The sequence below is a fragment of the Vulpes lagopus genome, chromosome 8, assembly GCF_018345385.1.
Source record: "Vulpes lagopus strain Blue_001 chromosome 8, ASM1834538v1, whole genome shotgun sequence".
In the NCBI taxonomy this organism is placed as follows: domain Eukaryota; kingdom Metazoa; phylum Chordata; class Mammalia; order Carnivora; family Canidae; genus Vulpes; species Vulpes lagopus.
In genome coordinates, this window is record NC_054831.1 from 72492104 (window position 1) to 72507681 (window position 15578).

At 43.3% G+C, this 15578-nt stretch overlaps 1 pseudogene; it reads left to right on the plus strand.

Annotated features, from left to right (window-relative positions):
- The window catches only part of LOC121497751, a 24158-nt pseudogene that overhangs the window by 4995 nt on the left and 3585 nt on the right, over positions 1-15578 (plus strand).

A 15578-nucleotide genomic window follows, 5' to 3' on the forward strand; every position in this document is an offset into this window, starting at 1 on the left:
AGACTCCCTGCTGAGTGCAGAGGACGACACAGTGCTGGATCCTTAGACCAAGATCATAACCTGAGCCCCAACCCAGAGGTGGACATTTAACCAAGTGAGATACTCAGGATATTCATGAGATATTCATGAGAGACTCAGAGAGAGAGGCAGAGAGAGAGGCAGAGGCAGAGGCAGGCTCCTCACATGGAGCCTGCGCAGGACTTGATCTCTGGACTGGGATCAAGCCCTGAGCCAAAGGCAGATGCTCAGTCGCTGAGCCACCCCGGTGTCCCAGTTGCATGTGGAGATTATTTAAAATTTAGAAAAAAAATCTTTAAATAAATAATAAAGAAAAAGGAAGAAAATTTTCCTCATGAGAGAAGACTGTACAGGCAGGCCACCTATCATGTCCAGCCCCTTGGGTTGGGGACAAAGGGGGACATGGCCCCTGAATCATCTATTCTTCCCAACCTCAAGTCTTGCAATAGAAATGGAACTTGTGAGCATCGATCAAGGAGGAAAAGTTTGAAGTTAGAGGTAACTTGTGTTAGATGAATTACGATGAGGCCTCCAGGGTTCCCACCCTTTGTGTAACACGGGAACAAACTGGTTGTCACTGTGTTTTGTCCACTTATAATAGACCACAGACATCTTCCCATATGACTTACATATTATCACGTGTATCTATATCTATATCATACTTGCAAACTTCTGCATAGCATCCCATTGTAAAATGTACCACAGTTTATGAACCATTTATTTCATATGCTTTTAGTTTTATTTTTATTATTTTTTAAAGATTTTATTTATTTATTCATGAGAGACACCGAGAGAGAGGCAGAGACATAGGCAGAGGGAGAGCAGATTCCTCACACAGAGCCCGATGACGGATCTGATACCTGGACTGTGATCACACCCTGAGCCAAAGGCAGAGGCTCAACCCTGAGCCACCCAAGTGTCCCAGTTGTGTGTGGAGATTACTTAAATTTAAAAAAATCTTTAAACAAATGATAAAAAAAGAAAGAATATTTTCCTCATGAGAGAAGACTGTACAGCAGGCCACCTATCATGTCCAGCCCCTTGGGTTGGGGACAAAGGGGGACAAGGTCCCTGAATCATCTATTCTTCCCAACCTCAAGTCTTGCAATGGAAATGGAACTTGTGAGCAGCAATCAAGGAGGAAAAGCTTGAAGTTAGAGGCAACTTGTGTTGCCTGAGGCCCTGGGGACCCAGAGGCCTCCAGGGTTCTCACTGTTCTCAAGTGTGCACCATGCACCTACTGGTTCATGCAATGACTTTTAGGAGATGGGTATGATATAGTAGTTGGGTATTTATTTCAATATGTATTGGAAAAAGTAGCTGGTGCATCAAACCTATGACTTCAGGAATATTATTAATCAGGATAAGACATGAGTTAATTTAGGAAAATTATTGACTAATATTGGGCAGTTAGCAACATATGCTAGAAATGGTAAAATGTCTCTTGAGTCACTGAAGTTTAGAAAATACTGGTAGGAGATGCTGGGCAGGCATGGCCCAATGGAGCATGTGAGTCTTGATCTCAGAGTCGTGGGCTCAAGCCCCATGTTGCGATAGAGATTACTTAAAACCAGGAAACAGGAAAGGAAAATATATGAAGAAATATATTTGAGGAATATATTCTTCAAAGAAAATATCATAAGAAAATATAAAAGATGACACCCTTTAATAAAAAAAACAAATATGAGCCCCGAAACCTAGGATTTTGGACCATTTCGAGTGTTTCATGCTCAAATTGCCAATATGGCTTATACGGGAGATCAGGTAGTGAGAAAGCAGTAGAAGAGGCTTCATTTTTTGGAGTCAGACAGAACTGGAGATGGAATACCGTCCTTTTCGTTGAAATTGCTCTGCCACCTTGGGCACTTTATTATCTGCAGGATAATGATCATTTAAAGGATCTTTAATTCCTGGGGGCATTACTTTTCAGGGATTGTTGTGAGACTTAATTGGGGGACACATAAAGACCCTGGCAGGTGGTAGGCATGCAAAGCTGAGTGCTTTCCTCCCTAGTGGGTTAGATGTAGGAGGGAGCACACCTGCTGCCAGACCTTTGGCCAAATTCAGCCTCCTCACCCCGCCTCCGCTCCCTCATACTCTGTAACTGCACCTTGCTGTCAAGCACCAGTGCCCATGTCATTATTTAACATCCTTCCAACAGAATATAGACGCCATGGGAGGAGGGACCTGCTCATCTCACTCCCTGCTGCGTGTCCTTTTCTATCACTGTCTGGTTTGTAGCCCTCAATGAAGAGCTGTGGAAAGGGAGGTGGCCTGACTGTGAAGTGTCTCCCTGTTGCTGTTCTCTTGTCCCCTGGGCTCTGCATGGTAGCTGCACGTTATTGGGGCCTCTCATGGTCCTTTCATTTATTATTCTCTTTAATGATTCTACTTATTTGAGAGAGAAAGTGAGTGAGATCAAGAGAGAACATGAGTGGCAGGGAGGGGCAGAGGGAGAAGGAGAAGCTGACTCCTCTCTGAGCAGGGAGCTGGACATGGGGATCATGACCTGAACTGAAGGCAGATGCTTAACTGACTGAGCTGCAATGGTGTCCCCCTACCACCTTTTTAAAAAGTGAATTCTACACTCTAGGAGGAGCTTGCAGTCACGACCCCGAGATCAACAGGTTCATGTTCTAGTGATTGAGCCAGCCAGGTGCCCCTGTTGGTCCCTTCTTATGAAGAGTCTCCCTGAAGGGAAGAGGAAGGTGCCTTCTCCCTGGGCATCAATGGACAGTGTCAGGTGAAAGGAGGGTACTCCTGCCCTTCCCAGTCGAAAGCTGAAGAAACTCTTTGCATTCTCGTAGAAAATGGGGTTTGGTTTCCAACTGGCTTAAAAAGCCTGTTTAAGGGCAGCTCCGGTGGCTAAGCACTTTAGCGCTGCCTTTGGCCCAGGGTGTGATCCTGGAGACCTGGGATCGAGTCCCAAGTCGGGCTCTTGGCATGGAGCCTGCTTCTCCTCTACCTGTGTCTCTGCCTCTCTTTTTCTGTATCTCTCATGAATAAATAAATAAAATCTTTAAAAAAAAACTGTTTAATTCAAAGTGTTACAGATTTCCAGTGCTGACTTTTTCATTCTTTGTTTGCAACGTTGGGAAATACCAACTGGTTTTTTTTCTTAAAATAATTGTTTGATAGAGAGGGAGAGGCAGAAGGAGAAAACCTGAAGTAGACCCATTACTGAGCAAGGACCCCAAGGCAGACCTGTATCCTATGACCCTGAGAACATGACCTGAGCTGAAATCAGGAGATGGATGCTTAAGCAACAGAGTCACCCAGGCACTTCTACCAAGTGTTGTGTATAACTATGTGCATTTTGACTCATGTACAAATAAGTGTACATTGCATTACGTGGTTGTTTATTTGATCTCATGAAACCCTTTACTCTTAGATTCTGAAATATGTGGAGTGCTTCACTGGACCCAATATTATGGCCATGCATGCAATGCTTATAAACAAACCTCCAGATTCTGGTAAAGTGCTTTTATTTGTTAAGTAGAAGCCAAAAAAAAAAAATAAAGAAAGAAAGAAGGAAAGAAAGGAAAAGTAAGACAAAGTTTCAAGGATTCAAGCTATAGCTTTGCGTATAACTGCTGAACATTAAAAAACAAATGTGGGGATGCCTGGGTGGCCCAGTGGTTGAGGGTATGGCTTTGGCTCAGGTGGTGATCCTTGGGTCCTTGGATCTAGTCCTGCATCAGGCTCCTCGCAGGGAGCCTGCTTCTCCCTCTGCCCCTGTCTGTGACTCTCATGAATAAATAAATAAGATCTTTAAAAACTTAATATAAGGGCAGCCCAGGTGGTTCAGCGGTTTGGCGCCCCCTTCAGCCCAGGGTGTGATCCTGGAGACCAGTGATCCAGTTCCATGTCAGGCTCCCTGCATGGAGCCTGCTTCTCCCTCTGCCTGTGTCTCTGCCTCTCTCTCACTCTCTGTGTCTCTCATGAATAAATAAATAAAATCTTTAAAAAAAATGTGTATATACTTTTAAGTCTTAAAACAGTATGTATCATAAGAATCGTGAAGTAGAGTAGGGATTTCAGATGTCAACTACAGGGTTATTTTTTCTTACTTTTAAAGATTTTATTAATTTTTTTGAGAGAGAGGGAGAGACATCATAGAGGAAGAGAGAGAAGCAGATTCCCTGCTAAGCAGAACCCTATGCAGGGCTTGATCCCAGGGCCCTGAGATCCTGAGCTGAGAAGGAGGCAAATGCTTAACCCACCAAGCCACCCAGGAGCCCTTAGAGGCCTTTTATTAATTTAGTTAACAGATATTTTTTGCATCAGCCACTTAGAAGGCTAACAGGGAACCTCAAATTAGGTTGCTCTCTTCAATTACTCAAACTTTTTTTTTCTTGAATACTAGATTCTATGCCCAAACCACAATTACAAAGGAATAAAATGCAATAGAGTTCATGACGTGTATGAATTGCTAGTGAATGTTGTGTGTCAGTAAGTCGTCGGCTCCCAGAAACCCAGAAAAAAAGTAGAGGATCTGGAGTTGCCCTGTGGATTTGATACTCGAATTTGATGTTTATCTCTCTGGACTGATTCTCAATAATGTTGTTTCACTTCTTTGGGTTTTGTAGGAATAGTCATTGCTGTGGTTTTGCAGGCAAAAGAGATGAAATCTGAGATGCAAGTGTGTGTTAACAGCAGGTTCTGTTTCAGGCAAGAAGACATCCCGCCATCCCTTGCACCAGGATCTGCACTACTTCCCCTTCAGGCCCAGCAATAAAATTGTCTGTGCTTGGACAGCCATGGAGCACATCGACAGGAACAATGGCTGTCTGTGTGTGTTCCCAGGCACACACAAAGGCTATCTGAAGCCACACAATTATCTCCAATGGGAGGTATGTCTGCGTAGAGGAGGAATCATTTTTTTGTTGTTGTTTTTTGTTTTTATTTTTAGGTTAGCTTTTTTTTTTGTATTTTTTTATTGGAGTTCGATTTTTCAACCTATAGTATAATACCCAGTGCTCATCCTATCAAATGTCCCCCTCGATGCCTGTCACCCAGTCACCCCATCGCCCTGCCCGCCTCCCCTTCCACTACCCCTTGTTCCTTTCCCAGAGTTAGGAGTCTCATGTTCTAGCTCAGAGGAAGAATCTGTTTTTTGTCTGTTTCTGTCGTTGTTTTCTTTTAAGATTTTATTTATTTATTTGAGAGAGAGAGAAAGAGCACAAGCACATGGGAGAGGAGGGGAGGAGAGACACAAAGGGGAAGGGAGAGGGACAAGCAGACTCTGCTGAGCACGAGTCAGATATGTGGCTTGAACTTCGCACCCTGAGATCATGACCTGGGTTGGCATCAAGACTTGGACGCCCAACTGACTGAGCCACCCAGGCACCCCTAGAGGAAAATCTTAACCAGAATATTGTTTGTTTTGATTTCACATCACTATCCATAAAGAGCTTTAACAATCAGATGGCATTTCCTTCTTAACAAAACATCATTATAGGATTTACAATTAGGATCAGGGAAGATTCAAGGATGTCAGGTAAAATAACCATTTTTCCTTCAAGAAGTGTTGGAAAGCTGACCAGCGTGGGGCACTTTGGGAGGTATTATATACGATATGAAATTATCAAGACCAATTGCACAGGTAAGATGTCAACACTTGCAACACCACATGCATGTGTAAAGTGCCAACTGCTTCTTACCACTGATTGATGGCTCTTGGCATAAAGAAGAGAGAGGGCTCATCTCTTTTCTGCTAGAGAGACCAATGAAGACTCTGGGGAAGCATGAGTAGTATTCCATCGCATGACTGTTATATGGTGTATGGAACTGAGCTAGTGAAGATGGAAGAGTATAGAAGGCTTTTGAGCCCATGAATGGTGAGATCAAATTGTTCCTTCAATAATGATAATCTAGGGATCCCTGGGTGGCGCAGCGGTTTGGCGCCTGCCTTTGGCCCAGGGCGCGATCCTGGAGACCCCGGATCAAGTCCCACATCAGGCTCCCGGTACATGGAGCCTGCTTCTTCCTCCGCCTGTGTCTCTGCCTCTCTCTCTCTCTCTGTGACTATCATAAATAAATAAAAATTAAAAAAAAACATCTTTAAAAAAAAATAATGATAATCTAGAGGCCTAGAGCAGGATATACTGGAGGTAAGAGTCCAGAGGCAGAGAAACCAGAGAGGAGATGGTAAGTGTTTTAGGGATCAGACAATATGGTCTTGAAATCCCATAATGATGGTCAGAATGAGAAGAGCACGGGTTGTTAACGCAGGAAGAATGAATGGGGTCCGTAGGAAGTAAAGAATATGGCTTTCAGGCCTTCTGTCTCAATTAGTTAGATTCTTGCACTGAGGATTAGTGCCAAGGAAAATACTGGGGTCTGGATTCTGATATAACTGAAACTGTGAGATTCACAAATTCAGTTGAGTTTTGGGGAAAGTTTGGTGCAGGCAACAGAAGTGGGCCGTGGCTGACTTAAGCCAAACGGAGTGTTTTGGAGGGTAGCAGGCACCTGCTGAGTCCATGGAAAGGCTGGCTAGCTCTGATGAGCAGGAGAGTGGGGGTTATGTTCAGTGGGAACACTCGGGGTGGGGCACCTGGTGGGGTCAACTGAACTGTGATCATGACCAGTGCCTTCCATCTTCTGCTCAGATTCAAAGTGACCACAGTGGGAGGTTAGATTGACTTAGTTTAGGTCACGTATCAACCCTGGCCAGGAGAGAAGTGCACTGGATGAAAACCACAACTGAGTCCAGCAGGAAAGCAGTCCTTTCCCCAGAAGAACGTGGCACAGTCTCAGGAAGGGAAATGTGATGCCGTCCTCCCACCATAACTATTACTTAATGAAATAACTGACTTGGGAAATAGTTATAAAAAAACAGAATGTTTTAATTTACTGTATTTCTTTCCTTACTCTGGATGTGACACCAGTGCTTTCTGAGCTGAGAAAAATTGAGATTTTTGCTGTGCTGGTTTGGGAGAACAATTAGCTTTTTAGAGGTACTCCTGAGTTATAGAAGAATGGTTCAGGCAAAGTTCTAGGTGAGGAGAATATCATCCTGGGAAAGAATGATTATACATTCAGGCTTGAAAGGTGATCTCCCATGTTAACTGCAAAATGCAACGTTGATCTAGATCCTCAAATATAATACACTTATGACGGGTATGTGGAAATTTCAGCATCTTCCTTTGCCTCCCTAAATCCATGATTTTAATATCACAATGTGACTTTCACAGCCACACATCTGAGAAGCTTTTGTATATTTGCAGTACCTGTTAAGAATCTATTTATCTTTCTCTTGGAAGAACTTAGGAAATCTACTTTTTAGTCATTGGGTTCCTCAAATACAGAGTTGGGTTCTCTTATGTGTTCTAGGGGGGCGTGAACTTAATGTTCTATGAGATCCGGGACTACGATGAAAACAGCCCCTGCGTGCACCTCGTGATGGAGAAAGGAGACACCGTTTTCTTTCATCCTTTGCTCATCCATGGATCTGGCTGGAACAAAACTCAAGGATACCGCAAGGTATGCATTACATCACCGTGCTTTCCAAAGACGAATAGGTTAGAAGCAAAAATGTCAAGATATGGGAAACTTTATGAGATTTGTGATGTTTAACTAAACTGCTCTTGCTCTGGTTTATTTACCAGGAAATATATTTGATACCTCATGCTTTTTTGCTAAGTTATCAGTAGGAGGCCATATGACCTCTGGTTCCCAATCCTACTGATCCTGAATTAGGAACATTCATAGAGTTGCTTGGTAGCCCACAGCCTGTGCTTTTGGAGACAGAAAGAATGGATGATGTACTAAAATCTTAAAATGGGAAATGGATATAAGAACCATTTATGACGGCAGTTTATAATAGCTTTGTTATTGAACTGGCTGCCCAGAAATAAGATTTGGCAGCGAGCCATGTTTTTTGCCCCATAGCAATGAATATATTAAAAACCTATTGATTTCATTGCTTACATTAAAATTTGACAGAATTTCCCCATATTCCCAGATTTCTCTCTTTTCAAAAATTCAGCAGCTCTGACAGCACTGTGGACTGACATTACCCACATTACATGGCTCTTAGTACGATATATCGGGGGTTTTTGGGGTTGAGTGAAACGTGCCAGTTTGTCACACCAACACCCATTGTCTCCCTAGGTGCAGGGTTAGCTACCATGTTTCATCTTCCATTCATTCATATTTCCACCAGGTCAAAAGGGCCAGGATGAGGGTGAGGCAAGAAAGCCCTCTCCTCCAGGGAAAATTTAGCAGGGGTCGGGGGATGGTGCAAAAAACCTCAACAATCAAGTTAAATGATAGTTTAACTATCATTTAGATAGGCAGTATTTAGAAAATCAAAATCAATGCAAAAAATATCTTCATGAACACAATGCCAAAATTTTAAATAAAGGCTAGATCAGACTCCCCACCAACATGATCCTCAGAACTGTACAAGCAGGGGTACAGCCACAGTGACATAAATAATGTGAATGTTCGTGAAATTCATGAATTTGGCCATTTATCATGTGTCCTTGGTGTCAAAATTCAACTGGATATGAAAAATGGAATTTTATGTATACGCATCTGTATCAAAACAGCAAGCTAAGACAAATAGTCTGAAAGTCTGTATGAGTTAGAGAATTATATTACTTCCTATATGATCAGGGTTATAAACTGAGTAGGATAACAACATACTGAAAGATCTCATGTCAAAACCTGAAAATATAGTATAAAGTGATTACTGTATGAAACTAAAAGGTAAATAGTAAGAAACCAAGTAATGTGATTGATAATATCCTAACTTGTAATTTTTCAGTAGTTTTTGAACTACTTTATTTGGGAAAAGATGAACCCCTACAAAAAGACTTAAAAATGCGTATATGGTAATGTACTTATCCCCTCTGGCCTCAAGTGTCACTTTTTCTTGGTGTGGTGTGGGGGCTTCCATGGGAAATGGGGGTCCCTGTGTGGCTCAGCGGTTGAGCGTCTGCCTTGGCTCAGGGGGTGATCCCAGTCCGGGTATCCAGTCCTACATTGGGCTGCCTGCATGGAGCCTGATTCTCCTTTGCCTGTGTCTCTGCCCCCCTCTGTGTCTCTCGTGAACAATTTTTTTAAAAAATATATAATAATAATTTTAAAAAAAGGAAATGGAATTTATGACTCCACTGTCTACAAATCTCATGTTGTGAGCAAAGCAGACAACCCTTCTGAGAGGTGAGGTCATCTCAAGAGAAGAGAACTAACATGCGACTAGGAAAGTGAGTTTTAAGTTTATCTGCTGATAACCTTTTCAAGAATGGGGAGAACCAGGCAGCCCTGGTGGCCCAGCGGTTTAGCGCCGCGTGGAGCCCGGGGTGTGATCCTGGAGACCCAGGATGGAGTCCCATATTGGGCTTCCTGCAGGGAGCCTACTTCTCCCTCTGCCTGTGTCTCTGCCTCTCTCTTCGCTCTCTCTGAATGAATAAATAAATAAATCTTAAAAAAAAAAAAAGAAAAAAAGAAAAAGAATGGGGAGAACCAAGTAACCTCCTTTCCCTTAAGAAGGACACAAGATGAGTACCTTATGTAACTGATCTTGGACTTCAAATGTCCTTGTGATTTGAAAGGGGTGGGTGTGTATATTATTTTCCTTTGCAAGCTATTTTTTATGTTGATTTCCCTGATCTTTAGACATTAAAATAAGAAAGCACCACAAACTCAGCTGAGTAACTAACTTCTGTGACTAAGAAGAGGATGAAGAACCCTGGAACCCATTCCTGTTTAGGACTGGAGGACATGCACTCGCTAGATAAATCACATGTTAAAAAGTTTAAAGTCCTCTTACTCTGGTCATTATGTTCTCTGCCCATTTTGAAAACAGGTATCCCAGGGAGCTTAAAACCTCGTGGAATTTCTCAGTCAGCCTTTTAGCTGTACCAAGGGGAGAAAAGATACTGAACCCCAAAGAGACTAATCCAAGACACGATGGAACATTCTAGAAATCAAATGCTAGTGAACTAGCTGATGTTCTAAAAGAAGTCTTTCTGTTTGGTTGTTGCTGTTAACAGATTTTTTTCTCCCCCAATATTAATCATTTCACCCTGTACAGGCAATTTCTTGCCATTTCTCCAGTGGTGACTGCCACTACATCGATGTGAAAGGCACCAGTCAAGAAATCGTTGAGAGGGAAGTTACGGAGTTAGTACACAGATTATACGGAATTCCGAAAGATACCAGCTTGAAGGTACGTTTGTATGAGATGAAAGATTTATAAGACTATTTTCTTCAAGCATGACAATACTCATATCTATGTTTTTTTTTAAAGATTTTCTTTATTCATTTGAGAAAGAAAGAGACAGAGGGAGAGAGAGCATGAGCAGTGGAGAGAGAAAGAGGGAGAGGAAGAAGTAGACTTCCTGCTGAGCAGGGAGCCTGATGCTGGGATCAATCCAGGATCCTAAGATCATGAACTAAGTGGAACATAGCGGCTTAACCAGCTGAGCCGCCCGGCAACTCTGTTATCCCTGATTTAATTTGGAAGCATAATGTGCATTGTTTAGAGCACCGTGCAGAAGCCTTGCTGAGATCCACTGAGAATTTCAGCTAATACTTGCTTCCCCCACGTGGGGCACCTGAGCATCCCAGACTTCTTTATGTCTTTTGGCCGCCCTGTGCTGTGTAGGCTATCCTGTTCCAGAACAGGCAGGTAGGAAAGGAAACAGCAGATCTGGAGGAGAGCAAGTGAGCGACAAAAGCCACCTTCTGAATGCACATAAGGAAAGTTAAAGGTTTGGGGTGTTACCCATAGGCCTCCTTTAATTTCTATACAACAGAGTATTTACACATATGCAGATCCAATAACTGTCCCAGAAGCAATTCTCAAGCAGGTTTCTGTGTGGGTCAGTTAGCATCTGGGGTTCCATGGAGCTGATGGCAGAAACCACTGATGCTTTTCAAGAGGGGACATGAGACATTATTTCATATGCTTTGCTACTTAATACACAAGACTTGTAAAGTAGTTGCGTGTAGCTAGTGGGCATTCACTAGCCCACTGCTAGTGTGCTGCTGATGATCCCCAGACAAATTACAGTCAAGTCAAAGAAATAAACATATTTGCCTGGTAGACAAAGACATTTTAGCCTCTGAACCAAGAGGCTAATCCTATGTTTCAATCTGCAGGAATCACCAATATATGTGTTTCCTAGGGGGTGACAGGACCTCCACGTAGACTGAATGTAATGATAACTCGGCCCCTCTAGTACTGTGAAGAGTACCGCACACCAGCACTACGCTACTGGCCACTGGGAATCACCTTCTGAAACTCATTCCCAGCTGAAGAATCTTACTTCCCCCTTGGCCCCTTCTCCCTTTAGAACCTATGAATCTATCCCATATCAGAAAAGACTCTCATTTCAGATTTGCCGATGGTGGTAAGTCTTGTCCTTCTCTCTTTGCCCAGTTTTTATTTTTTATTATTTTTTATTTTTTAAAATTTTTATTTATTTATGATAGTCACAGAGAGAGAGAGAGAGAGGGGCAGAGACACAGGCAGAGGGAGAAGCAGGCTCCATGCACCGGGAGCCCGACGTGGGATTCGATCCCGGGTCTCCAGGATCGCGCCCTGGGCCAAAGGCAGGCGCCAAACCATTGCGCCACCCAGAGATCCCTTTGCCCAGTTTTTAAAACGCTTTTATGAAGGCATCCTCTTGTCAGGTGGGGCTTCCGGGCAACACACTGATTCTTGCAGCAGAAAAAAAAGCATATATTGTGTTGGCAGTTTTTCAGGGTTGTAAATGAATGAACTGCCTCCAGTATTTATTTCAATTATTTGAGAGAGAGAGAGAGAGAGAGAGAGAGAGAGAGAGAGAGAGGGAGAGAGAGAGAGAGAGAGAGAGAGAGAGAGAGAACGTGAGCAGGAGGTGGGGGTCCGGGCAGAAGGAGAGGGAGGGATTCTCCAGCAGATTCCCCACTGAGCCAGGACCCCAACACAGAGTCCATCCCACAACCCTGAGATGAGTTGGACTCTGACTGCGCAACCCAGCTGCCCCAAGAAAATTTGTTGACTCAAAAGTCTCAGTTGTTTGATTAAGAACAAAGCAATAATACCAAATCAACCCAATACCAAATCATGACCTGATTTTCACTGAGGAGGAGATCACTCTAGATGAGGCAGTGAGTGGCTAAAGGAAAGCCAGACAAGGAGTACAGGTCTTCTTGACCAAACAGCATGCTAAGCCTGTTGAGGACACCTGTAGTCAACAGGAGCACCAATTGGCACAGGCTGACTGGCATCTGGTCTCCCAGTTTGTTCAACATGATTTCAGATGTTGACAAGTAAATTATTGGGAGTCTTAAAAAATGGTTTATTTACTGATAGGACCACTGTGAGAGTTTTTCCATTTAACTATTGGTAGATGCTAGAAATCTTTTTCTTATGCTGAACACATTCCCAGAGGGACTCGATCCCGGGTCTCCAGGATCACACACCCCGGGCTGCAGGCGGCGCCAAACCGCTGCACCACCGGGGCTGCCCCACCATTTAGAATTTAGATCAGGAATAACAAGGAGTCCTTTTCTTCCATTCTGCTAAGCAGAAGTTGTTCTAAATGGACGTTCACCTTTTTTTTTGGTTTCTTTGAGGACACTTTGTTTCCTTCTCTTTCTTTCCTTGTGAGAGAGCTCAGAGGGAGAGGGAGAAGCAGACTCCTTGCCTAATGAGGGCTCGATCCCCAGGAACCTAGATCATGAGCTGAGCCAAAGGTAGATGCTTAACCTACTGAGCACCCAGGTGCAGGAGGACACACAGTTTAAGTTCACATCTGGCTGGAAACTGGAGAAGGTAAGACTATCCCTGAAAGGGTTTAAGGAAATTGGATTATGGAAGAATTGTACATAAAATGTACAAAAGGAATACAGTGTAATCAGTATGTATGGAGCCCTGTTCTAGCAAAAACATTTTTTAACTCTTCAAATTTCAAATTTCAAAAAATAAACTTCAAAAGTAAAGCAGACAGCACAGTTTATGTCCCTTAGGCATTTCTGGTTGCCAAGTAGTCTATCAGGAAACAATTCATTTCCATTTGTTCTATGTCCCTGGTGTCCATTAATTCATTTCCCAAACATCCAAGCATCCATTCCTATTCAGCGCAATAGGACTTGATGTCAAAGAAAGACAACAAGTGGAGGAGTTAGGATGGCTCCTTTTGTCTGTGTGGACCCACCTGGGAGAGGTGGGCAGGAGGATCAGCTGTAGAATGGAGAGCTGGGACAGGATTACCACCGGATCTTGGCAGAATGAGGGGCAGCCTGGTTTCCCAGTGGCTGCAAAGGGGAGGGATTTATCCTGGGCTAACCTTTTATTTCCCCAGAGACTCACTTCAAAGGACTATAGGAGGTACTCCAAGTGCAGACCAAAACAAATAGAAAGGATCCCTTTTGTTGATGATTGGCACTGACAGCCTCAGAAAAACAGACCTTGGCTCCTGGTATCTGCTTGGAGTTCCTCCTTTGTGAGCCACAGACTGAACCAGTTTGAAAAGCTTCTGATTGAATCAACAAAGGGTGGTAACCTTTCCCAAAGCCAATCCTAGTAATATGGCTGCATGGTTCAAACCAAATCCACCTGTGCAAGACCTTTTCCTACTAACCCCGGGCAGGCCGGCAACTCAGCTCCCATACCCATCCTGTATGTACAGCATAGCCCATCACTTGGCCCTTGACTTTTCCGGAAGGGAAGATGTTCTTTTCTCTCCATGTTAAGACCCTGCCTTCCCAAATAGAGAGGGTAGGCTCCTTGACAGCCCTATTCCTTTACCCCTCCTGTCCCCCGTGACCACTTCCAGCACACTCACACTCGAGGCACGTACTATTTATGGCTTGTTCAATGTGAACACCAAACTTCTCATTTTTGTAGCTGTCCCTCCTACATAAGAGAGTGTCTTCTTGGAAATGTAGACTCTTTACCTGCACGGCATTGGTACCCATTATGGTTCCCAGACATGTTTTTTTCTGAGTGTTTCAACCACTTCTCCTTTTTAAGAAATATATTTTACTTATTTATTCATGAGACTTACACACAGAGAGAGAGAGAGGCAGAGACATAGATAGAGGGAGAAGCAGGCTCCCTCTGGGGAGCTTGTTGCAGGACCGAATCCCAGGACTCTGGGATCATGCCCTGAGCCCAAGGCATATGCTCAACCACTGAGCCACCCAGGTGTTCCAGTTCCAACCACTTCAAATTCCAGGGCTCTCTTCACCAAACCTCTCCCCTATAGGTGGTGGTATGGGGGGGGGGGGGCACTGGAAATGTGGTGACTGTGGCTGAGTTTTTGCTCACTCATCAGAACTCTAGAAAATGTTTCCGTTGAATTCAACATTTTGTAAGTTTTAGTTTTATATTCTTTATTTTTTAAGTTTTATTCATTTTTTAAAATGTAATCTCTATACACAATTTGGTCCTTGAACTCATGAATCTGCCATCAAGAATCAGATGCTCTACCAACTGAGCCAGCTAGGCACCCCAGTTTTGTTTTTTGTTTGTTTGTTTTTGGCCATGGGTGGATCCTGCACAAGGAGGGGCAGAGGGTGATGGAGAAGCAGACACATCACAGGGTGGGGAACCTAGAGTACAGCTCAATCCCAGGACCCCAAGATCATGACCTGAGCAGAAGACAGAGGCTTAAGTAAATGAGCATCCCCCCAGGTGCCCCCAGTAGCCCCTAGGTTCGGTATTCTTAAAGAATTTTTAAAATGGTAGCAAAATGCACATAACACAATTTACCATCATCATCATTTTTAGGCCTCTAATTCAGTGGCATTAGGTATAATCTAATCGTTGTGCAACCATCACCATCATCCATCTCTAGGACTCTTTGGCTTGAAAAACTGAAACTCTGTCCCCATTAAACACTAACTCCCCATTCCCTCTCCCCCAGGTCCTGGCACCCACCATTCTACTTTCCATCCCTATGAACTTGACTACAATGATAACTCAGATGGGGGGGGGGTCCTACAGTATTTGTCATTCTGTGACTGGCTTATGTCAGTTAACATAATGTCTTCAGAGTTGATATATGTAGTAGGTGATGTGTGAAAATTTCCTTCTTTTTGAGTGCTGAGTAATATTATATTGTATTGATATACCCAGTTTTGCTTATCCATTCATCAGTTTGTGGACATGTGGTTTGCTTCCATCTTTCATCAAATGTGAAATTGCTATAAACATGGTGTACAAATATCTCTTAGACACATTGCTTTCTTTTATTTCAGATACACATATTTACACACATATTCATATACACATATGTATATTTTTAATATTAATTTATTTATTCATGAGAGACAGAGAGAGAGAGGGAGGGAGAGACAATAGGCAAAGGGAGAAGTGGGTATCCTACCAAGAGTCTGATGGTGGACATGATTCCAGAACTTGGTGATCATGAGCTGAGCCAATGGCAGACTCTCACCTATTGAGCCATGCAGGCACCCCAAGATACATATTTTTAAGTAGGCTCCATGCAAGGCATAGAGATCAAGTCATGAACTGAGATCAGGAGTCATACACTTAAGTGACTGAGCCACTCAGGTGCCCATGGAGACCTTGCTTTCAATTCTTTGGTATA